At 42.4% G+C, this 10819-nt stretch overlaps 1 non-coding gene across 1 annotated transcript; it reads right to left on the reverse strand.

The window, feature by feature from the left end:
• Window positions 1-325: 325 nt before the first annotated feature.
• On the reverse strand, window positions 326-407 carry trnal-uag (transfer RNA leucine (anticodon UAG)). Its single transcript has one exon. It is a non-coding gene; the product is annotated as a tRNA-Leu (tRNA).
• Between the last annotated feature and the right edge of the window lie 10412 nt (window positions 408-10819).

Raw genomic sequence — 10819 nt, forward strand, 5'->3', positions numbered from 1 at the left:
TCATAGAAACTCTGTGTGTGTTTGAGTCTGTGTAAATGTGACAAAACATGCTAAAATAAACATTTTTCCCAAAGAATCACCCAGTGATGTCATGAGATTGACGCGTACGCGGATAAAAGGGATAAAAGAAAAGTAACAGCTCAACGTAGCCTAATGTAGCGGAGTAAGAGGAACAGTTTCTTCTTCACAAATCTACTCAAGTAAAAGTAAAAAGTATTGTGATTCAAAACTACTCCTAAAAGTACTAAATCTCCCAAAACTTACTCAAGTAAATGTAACCCACCTCTGCTGATAACTAATTTATCAGGTTGCTTTAAAGCCTTGATGGCAGTGGTGGGATTTGAACCCACGCCTCTTCCGAGGCTGGAGCCTAAATCCAGCACCTTGGACCGCTCGGCCACACTACCACCGTCTGTGGTAGGTTTTCACTTCAAGTTCTACTTGCACGCACCAATTCACTACAGTCAAGTCAATCCACCATCCACTCATCCATTCATTAACTTCCACTTCTATTGGATCCCTACTTAAACATTTATTGTAAAATATGCAAGTATTAGATGCAAAAGCAGTGTTTTGTTTTGTTAGAGGCTTAAATCAGCAATTCATTTTCACAAAAGCTCTTTTGCTCCCAGTGCTATGATCACATTACATTTAGCAGACACTTTGATCCAAAGTAATTTACAACAGAAGAAAACAATCAACCCACAGTAAACATGTGGTATAGATTATTAACCATTTTCTGCAAACACAAATTTAATTCTGACTTCAAACTTTATGAAAAGTATCTCTCAAGGTTTCCTGCAACAGTCAGGATTTGCTCTTGTTAACAATGTTCTCTTTAACACCGATTAAGTATTCAATGTAAACTGGTGTTCAGCTTCATTAAGGAGAGGAGACAGAAAGAAACTGGGGGTATGTTGAACAAATGCTACTTTTGAGCAGGTTTTCTTCACGGAGTCGGTAACAGACTCCAAGTATGAGTTAGCTCACTTTCTGAAACAGACTCAACTGAGCCGTCTTGCCCGGGTTGAAGAAATGTCGCTTTGTGTTTCCCTGAGTTCAGGTTCAACATAAACCTCTTTGTGAAACAGACGCCATGTGCAGTTTAACAGTCATTCTGCTGCAAAAACATGTTTAATTCTGACTGTAAAATAATGCCAATTTAATCCATAAAGTTGTCCATCATACATGCCTGGAACGGTCATCATTTGCTTTGATTAAGATCATTTTTAAATAATATTTTAGAAAAGGTTTCATTTTGGCAGCAGCTACATTTTTCAGCACATGAATGGTTCAGTGAAGTCTTAATGGCAGTGGTGGGATTTGAACCAACGCCTCTTCTAATCAGAGGTGTCTTCAGTATTCACATTCATTACTCAGGTAGAAGTATAGATACTAGAGTTTAAAAATACTCCTGTAGAAGTTGAAGTATCAACTCAAGTTTTTTACTCAAGTAAAAGTATAAAAGTACTGGTTTCAAAACTACTTAAAGTATAAAAGTAAAAGTAATGTAAGGGGGGAAAAGCCATTAAGGACAAAAGCCATTGAAAATGAATGCATCTTAGTATAATGCAAATATATTAAAGAACCATATATGTGTACTATTGAGCATTAACATGTGTTTCAGAGAGCAGGAGATATGATGACTAGTTGCCTATAAGTATTGTAATGGTGTAAAAAGTCAAACTTCAGAGGCATGTTATCATTTATCCTAACCTTTATTGGAATGTACATCCAAGTTTAGTTGCAGGAATCTGAGGGAACGGATGTAAGAACAAAACTGGACAAGAACATCTGAAACAACCACAACCAAATTCACTCTATCCGGATGGAGCAATTTAACTGGATAGTTTTTATTAAAGGCCCAAATGAAATAGAGTAACGAGACTGTTTTTAAAATGTAAGGAGTAAAAAGTACAGATCATTGTGTGAAAATGTAAGGAGTAAAAGTAAAAAGTCGTCTGAAAAATAATTACTCCAGTGAAGTATAGATAACCAACATTTCTACTTAAGTAAGGTAACAAAGTATTTGTACTTCGTTACTTGACACCTCTGCTTCTAATGCATAACACACAATACATAACATAATAGATCATTTTCGTAATTCATCCATTAAACAATTTTCAGTCTTCAGTGAGGGCTGATGGTGAAAACCAAAAGACATGACAGCAGCATTATTCTACACTTTTATCCCAGTGTGTCACCGCTGGTTGTGCTACAGACTTAATCTTGGTCCATCCTGCTCCTTGCTGTTTATTGACCAATAGTAGAGCAGCTGGTCCAAAAAGGGCAGCCCTCCTCCTTTGTATAATGAGGCATAAATGCATAAGGTAACGTAGAACGAGGAGACAAGGAAATGTAAACACAAAAAAAATGCATGTACAAGAAAAGGAAAAACAACAAATATATGTTTCTGCTTTTTTTATTACATCAGTTTTGGTCCTACATAGGAGATAGGGTTGGATCTGAACATCTACCTATTTATTGCTCCTCAAAATCTCAAGACATGACAATAAAACCAAAGTGTTTAAACGCCATAATACATAGACCTTGAAGATGTAAGGATGTTGTTACAATGACCAGGTTCAGATCCGAAACGGGACGTCAGTGATGTGATCTTCTGCATTTTCAGGTGTTTACATGCTACATGGAAGAGAAGCCTCAAGCTTTTATTTTAACATTGCAGAACATTTAGAAGAACTTCTTATCCAAAGTGACCCACATGAGAAGACAACAATCACGTCACAGCAAACATAAATTGAAGAGTCAGTTAACAGCATTCAAATCATTCAGATATTACAGGGTTTACATAGTTTTAGAAGGATTCCTACAACATTTGTTCACAAAGTCCCTGAAACAATGCTCATCACAAACAAGGTTCATCATTTGATGTAAACTGCAGTCTTCAGCTTCTTGTTGATGGAGGTGGTGGGATTTGAACCCACACCTCTTCTGAGACTGGAGCCTTAATCCAGCGCCTTAGACCGCTCCGCCACACTACCACTGATGGGCGGAAGAAAGATGCTTTTCTTTCCAATTAATTCCCCTTCATTTTGCCTTTTTCATTTGTCCTTTTTCAAAGCTTTTCACTGGATTCATTTGTAGATGTGTATGTTGGAATCACATTTTCAGATAACTTCTAAGTCTGAGAAAAAAACAAAGAATCTCCTTATTAAAAGTTAAAAGACAGGTAAGTGTGTGATGTCCCTGCCGGGTGCGGTGGCGTGTTCCTGTAACCCAAGTTACCCGGAGGTTGAGGCTGGTGGATGGTTTGAGCTCAGGAGCTCTGAGCTGCAGTGGATTTGATTTGATTTGATTTGATTTGGATCCCCATTAGCTGATGTAGTTTACATCAACTACTCTTACTGGGGTCCGATCAATAATACAATAAAATAATATGATAAAAATAAAAAATAAGAATACAGTTCAGAAATAACAAGCATCACAAAAAGATTTACATAGACAACATACAGTTTATAAAAATAACAACATTTAACAAATCAGCAAATTTAACAAACATCACAAAAAGATTTACATAGACAACGTACAGTCTATAAAAGTACCAGCCATTAGCAAATCAGCAAATCATTTAGCAAGCAAATAGCAGCAAAGCATAGTCTTAACATCCAATCAGATATAGTGACGTGATTTTGTGGGGGATCATCACACATATACAGTGTCAAAACACACTCAGATACAGCAAGACACACCTTAAATAAATCATTTATGGTTACACTGCCTTTTGTGAGCTATATATTTCTTCACTTGTTTTTTGAAACTGACCTTGCTCTGGGTTTTAGAAATGTAACCCGGAAGAGAATTCCATTCAGCAATAGCTCTGTAGAGCACTGCTTGTTGTTTGAAATGTGTTTTTGCTTTTGGAACACAGTATTTACCACTAACTGCATGTCTGGTGGGATATGAGTGTGTGTCAGCACTGAGTGTAAGTTGTTCATATAGACAATCAGGGATTTTCAGATGATAAATATCTCTCACAAAGGAGATAAGGGATGATTTTAACCTTGCATCTACTTTCAGCCAGCCAAGTTGAACATGCATGCCATTAATGTTAGATCTTAACGTGCAATCAAGGGCAACACAAGTGGACTATGTCGATCTGTGTCTGCACTAAGTTTGGTATGGATATGGTGATCCTGGGGGAGTCCGGGACCACCAGGTCGTCTAAGGAGGGGTGCATCGGCCCAGGTTGGAAACGGAGCAGGTCAAAATCCCCCGTACCGCTCAGTATTGGGGTCGCACCTGAGAATAGATGCTGAAGTGCAGCCTGAGTTATACAGCGAGATCCAGTCTTTTTACACTCCCTCTACTCTTATAATAACTACCGTCACAACACACCAGCTCCCACTTCACATCTTGTTGCTGCTTTTCTGTCTTCGGTTACATTCAAAACTACATTTTCTTGTTCTTACAGCGCCTCCACCTGGAGAAAACGATTAATTACAGCACTCACTGCAGCTTCACAAACTCAACTCATATCCATTTCACCATCTTGCTCCACACACTTGTTGCTTCTTTTTATTTCACTAATTAAATAAACACGTTGACATGACTGTAGTGAATTGGTGCGTACAAGTAAAGCTTAAATGAAGTAGTAGTAGTAGTAGTAGTAGTTGTAGTTTATTTGGTTGATCAGTTTCAATTGATACAATACATTGCATTTCATTTCCTTTTGTAGGAAAGAAATAATAAAAAAAGAACCAAAAAAAAGTGAAAACAAGTCAGTTTTCCTATAACAGTCAGTGGTAGTATGGCAGTCTCGGAAGAGGCGTGGGTTCAAATCCCACCACTGCCATCAAGGCTTCAAAGTGGTTGGGACATTCTGTTCTTCTTTATTGGTCTTTGTTTCATCATTTTAAAACTTTCTTTCATTTGATCTCTATATTTATTTTACAGGGACATGCACAATTTCTACAATTGCACCAGAGCTAGCAAGCAGCTATTTTGCATCTGTAGTCCCACATCACAGGCAAAAGAAGAAGAATAGATACAAGAAATCAAACAAATAAATAGTGAAAGAAATGTTGATTATTTTATTTATTTTACTGCTGTCCACAGTAAAGCCATTGAAATGTCCAAGGAACAGTTGAAGCAATGTAGTCAGAGGACGTGTCTCTGTCCTCTGAAGTCCTGGGCACTGGTTTAGTTTGGCACAGCAGTCGAGGTGAAGTTGACCTCAAACTCCTGACGCAGGTCATTCATCAGGTTCACAGGTGGAACGTTTATTTGAGTCTGCGACACCCGTGTTGTTTGTTGAGGCACCACCAGATACGTCAGATAGGAGGGATGCTCTGTCTGGCGAGGCGTCACCAGCCCCCCAGTCTCGCGCTCAGAAGGTGTGCCGATTTTTTCCAGTGGCCAGCCGCGGTACTGCAACAAAAAATCCCATGGGGCCCAGAAAGCTTTTTTCCCATAGACCGCAATAGTAAAAGAGAAGCCTCTAAAACTGTTCACAGGACACCTCCAGCTGTAATCACCGGCAATTACTAATCTTTGTATTCTATATTTTTAAGTCATGGACTTTATGTCCGTCAAAAATGTTTTATAACGGCCAGAAGGGTCAAAGAAAAGTCTCTTTCTGGGCGTGACGTCACGGCCGTGTCGGTGCCATTGATGTGCCCCAGAGCATCATGGGAGGTGACTCAACTGCGCATGCTCTATGGGCCCGTGTACCAGGAAGTAAACCAGGAAGTCAGAAATTTTTTCGGCACATGCGCTGGCTGAGCAGAATGCATTGAAATGAATGGGCGGCCATTTTCGGCACTGTATCCAGTTATATAATACATCCATGGGCGTCACACACAATCTCTTCACCTGCCGAGTGTCTTCAGATGTAGACACTGACACACAAGAAAATGTGATTCCTATATTTCCTGTAGAGCTGGTCCAGTGTTCCGCGACCGGGACGAAAACTGCATTGTTCCTCCTGAATCCGAGGTTCAACTATCGGCCGTATTCTCCTCTCCAGTACCCTGGAGTAGACTTTCCCGCACTTTCCCGGCTGTATGAACGGAGCAGGAGTCTGGTTCGCATTGCCGGCAGTAAGTCAGACTTGTTCCCGGTGCATGTTGGACTCCGGCAGGGCTGCCCTTTGTCACCGGTCCTGTTCATAATTTTTATGGACAGGATTTCTAGGCTTAGCCAGGGGCCGGAGGGGATCCGGTTTGGGAACCTCAGGATTTCGTCTCTGTTTTTTGCGGATGACGTTGTCCTGTTGGCTTCATCGGACCGGGACCTTCAGCATGTGCTGGGGCGGTTTGCGGCTGAGTGCAACGCGGCAGGGATGGGAATCAGCACCTCCAAAACCGAGGCCATGGTTCTCCACCGGGAAAGGGTGGCTTGTCTTCTCCGGGTGGGTGGAGAAGTCCTGCCTCAGGTGGAGGAGTTCAAGTATCTCGGGATCTTGTTCACGAGTGAAGGAACGATGGAGCGTGAGATTGACAGACGGATCGGTGCAGCGTCCGCAGTTATGTGGTCGGTGTACCGGACCGTCGTGGTGAAGAAGGAGCTGAGTTGAAAGGTGAAGCTCTCGATTTACCGGTCAATCTACGCACCTACCCTCACCTATGGTCATGAACTTTGGGTAGTGACCGAAAGGACAAGATCGCGGATACAAGCGGCCGAGATGAGTTTCCTCCGCAGGGTGGCTGGACGCTCCCTTAGAGATAGGGTGAGGAGTTCGGTCACCCGGGAGGAGCTCGGAGTCGAGTCGCTGCTCCTTCACATTGAGAGAAGTCAGCTGAGGTGGCTTGGACATTTCCAGGCATGTCCCACCTCCCTAGGGAGGAGTTCCAGGCATGTCCCTCCTCCCTAGGGAGGTGTTCCAGGCATGTCCGTCCTCCCCAGGGAGGTGTTGCAGGCATGTCCCTCCTCCATAGGGAGGTGTTCCAGGCATGTCCCTCCTCCCTAGGGAGGTGTTCCAGGCATGTCCCTCCTCCCTAGGGAGGAGTTCCAGGCATGTCCCTCCTCCCTAGGGAGCTGTTCCAGGCATGTCCCTCCTCCCTAGGGAGGTGTTCCAGGCATGTCCGTCCTCCCCAGGGAGGTGTTGCAGGCATGTCCCTCCTCCATAGGGAGGTGTTCCAGGCATGTCCCTCCTCCCTAGGGAGGTGTTCCAGGCATGTCCCTCCTCCCTAGGGAGGAGTTCCAGGCATGTCCCTCCTCCCTAGGGAGCTGTTCCAGGCATGTCCCTCCTCCCTAGGGAGCTGTTCCAGGCATGTCCGTCCTCCTTAGGGAGGTGTTCCAGGCATGTCCCTCCACCCTAGGGAGGTGTTCCAGGCATGTCCCTCCTCCCTAGGGAGGAGTTCCAGGCATGTCCCTCCTCCCTAGGGAAGTGTTCCAGGCATGTCCCACCGGGAGCAGACCCCGGGGAAGACCCAGGACACGCTGGAGAGACTATGTCTCTCGGCTGGCCTGGGAACACCTCGGACTCCCCCCGGAAGAGATGGAGGAAGAGCTGGAGGAAGAGATGGAGGAAGAACTGGAGGAAGAGATGGAGGAAGAGCTGGAGGAAGAGCTGGAGGAAGAGATGGAGGAAGAGCTGGAGGAAGTGTCTGGGGTGAAGGAAGTCTGGGCATCCCTGCTAAGGCTGCTGCCCCCGCGACCCGGGAACGGATAAGCGGCAGACGATGGATGGATGGATATTTCCTGTACTTTAATAATGTGATCCAGTATTATCACACGTAATGTTGTTGATGAAAACATGAAGTCTCACTTTCAACCCTGGGAAGAACTCTGCTCTTCCTTTTCTTGTTCTTTTGTTTGCCCTAAAATCAAACACATGTAAAAATGTGTCTTTGCTGTGACTGTGATTCATCAGCCCAAGTGACGTGATGTGACTGTGTGTGAGTGACGTACATAGTTGTCCTGGCTGGACCAATTAGGGGCTTCTGCTCATGTAGGAGTCGCTCCAGCTTGGCCTGCTGGTAATATTTGTCCTTTTTTTTGGGTTTGAAAGTGACTTCCACTGACTGTTGACACTGTCAGACATTGCACTGACAGGCAATCAAACAACGACAGCCTAGCTGTTAAATACATAGGTCCACATTTAAGTGCATTTCTGTACACACTGTCAAATGCTTCCTAACATAATAGAGTAAAATCACCTGCTTTGAAGAAAATACAAATCCTAATCAGCTCTCACCTTTTCTTCCAGAACAACATTGAGAGTGGCGCTGTTCTTCATTTTGAGTTCAGCTGCAATCTCTGGCTTTTGCTCCTTCAAAAACAGCATGAAGGCCTTTGGCGGCTTTTTTACTGTACTCGCCATCTCACTGGGCTTTTCTAAAGGACAGAGTGTATGAGCGCACAAACAGACACACGGAAGCTGATGTTCATCACGCTTCATTTCTGTGAGTTTTACTTACAGCGTCTGTGAAGAACACAGCACATTGTCTTCAGGTACGGTTTGAAAAAACTGTAGACACACAACAAGGTTTGATTAAAGAAGCTGCAGTGATGTATTTCATTCACCAGGAGGCTTGAGTTTGGCGGCATCTTTTGGACAAAAGCGGTAGTGCTTTACCAGAAAGAACACTACGTTTCCCATGAGCACCAGCGCGTACTGCTGGAAAACTCTGCACGCGACTGTCCCGTCGCGTGCATTTGTTTTGAGAGAAGACGGGACGCTTTTCTGTTTCACCAAGTGAACAGACGGAACGCAAAAAAAAAAAGATGTTAAACTGCTGGAAAGGAACTGGAATTTACCGGGATACCTTAAACAAGGAAGCCAGGGGGCGGTATATGGAAAAAATAATGATTATTAACGGTATGAAATCCCTAATAAAGAATGGAGCTCCTCGTCGGAGCGCCACTCTTTATAAGGATTTACTGCCGCAGTTCTGCACAACCCACGTCTTACTACCTTGTTTAGGAGTGTTTGGCAGCTGCTTTGGTAAATGTTTGACTCGCCATGTGTTTCAATAAATTAGTATAATAGTACAACATACAGTACATGTTTTGTATTACTCTTACTTTTCTTTTCTTTTTTTTTTACTGCTATATTATGCTGAAGAGGCTCCGAGGCGAGAGCAATATTTTTGTTTTCCTCGTGAGATTATTTTTTTCCTCTGCAGCTACAAATCAAATAGTTAATATTTTTTCCTCAACAAAATTAATCGCACCGCAGAGAGCTGGCCAACAACTGCGTTTAGCTGGAGAAGTGGGGAATAATACCCGTTTGAATGATCCGACCCCAGTCTGTGAGTGTTTGTTTGTGGTTTAATAATCCCGTGTTTTGATCCGACGCCCGTCTGTGTGCGTGTTTGTTTGTTTACTGAGGAACGTTATGTTTGGTCATTACAGCCTCGATCCAACTGAGCCGACGACTCTTTTACTCTTTTACTTTGTTATCAGATACTTGGTCTCCGTGGTTCTGCCTCCGAGCAGGAAACCGGTGAAAAGTTAAACCATTAGCGATCTTTTCCCCACGTCTGTTGTGTGGAGCTGCTGCAGCTACAACACAGCGCAGTCAAAGCCGTAAAGATTTGTAGTTTTTTAGTGTGGCAGGGTTCCTACCATGCTCCTCAAAGTTACATAGTGCCAGTGAAGGTGATACAGACCCCTCAGACCATGACAGAGGTTCATTAAACCTGTTGGAAGTTGATGTTCCATCACAATGATGATGATGAAATATTAGATTAAGGTGGAAAAGTTACGTAGTGTCGCTTTAATGGTTAATACCATGCTGGTAAAAACCTAACATATATATGTGCATTGTTACTATATTTAATATAGTGTAGCGACCCTCTCTGCCTGTCACCGGAATGCACTGGATGTCATGAATGGTGCGTGCCGGTGGTGGCCAGAGGGGGTGGGGGGTTCAGAACCCCGGGTTTTCTTCTTCTGTTGTTCTTTTTAAGGTGTGGTTTTAAGTTCTACCCGAGACGTTAGAGAGTCAGTCTGCCGTTGGGTTTTGTCAGAGAACCTTATCGGTTTTTCCTGCCCGGTAATAAAACTGGCAAGTAGAAACTACGAGCCGTCTCCGCCTGGTCTGTCACTCATTATTACAATATATACATATATATACGGATACATACCAAGGGCGTAGGTTTGCATACGGACGGTAGGGACATAACACTACCAACTTTTCAGGAGGCTCAAATTGTCCCCACCAACTTTTAAGCAACCTTACTTGCATTATATAATGCGTTCAGATATAAAGGTAATTTAGATTGTCTTCCCAAATGTTGTAAGGATAGAATTGACCCTACCATTATTAAGTGAATTATTTTCATTATGTTCAGACTTACATTTACCCCTTTTCACTTGCTGAATTTGTGAAGGATAAAAATAAATAAGAAATCAAACCGAGGTTTACCCCCTTCTCCCCAAGTTTCATTTGTATTTTATTTATGTGGTCTTAAAGCAGCCCAAAGGAGCTTTCATTTTTTGTTGAGTTTGGCTGTGCTTGTGGACAAAAGCAGTAGTGTTTAACCTGAAGGAAGGTTCCATTTTTATTTATTTTAGTTTTTTCAGTTATATTTAATTTATTTAGACAGACAATGTTCAGTGGTCTTAAGACAAATGTTTATTTTTTGCATTCTGGATAGTTAAGAGATTATTAATAAGTACACTTAAAACATTTATTGTGTATGTTAATATAATTTAAATTATGTTCAAATATTGCAATATAAATTGCTAAAAAAATCCTGGAATATTCTGGAAGTTTTCAAAATGTTTCTTTAGTAGTTTTTGAAAACAAAGGTTTGAATGGAACCGTGTATCAGGTGAACCAATACACATGAAAGTTAGTATAAATCAATACAGATTTATTTTGCATTGATCATTTAGCCTATCAATTAAT

Source organism: Cololabis saira, chromosome 18, assembly GCF_033807715.1.
Source record: "Cololabis saira isolate AMF1-May2022 chromosome 18, fColSai1.1, whole genome shotgun sequence".
NCBI lineage: Eukaryota > Metazoa > Chordata > Actinopteri > Beloniformes > Belonidae > Cololabis > Cololabis saira.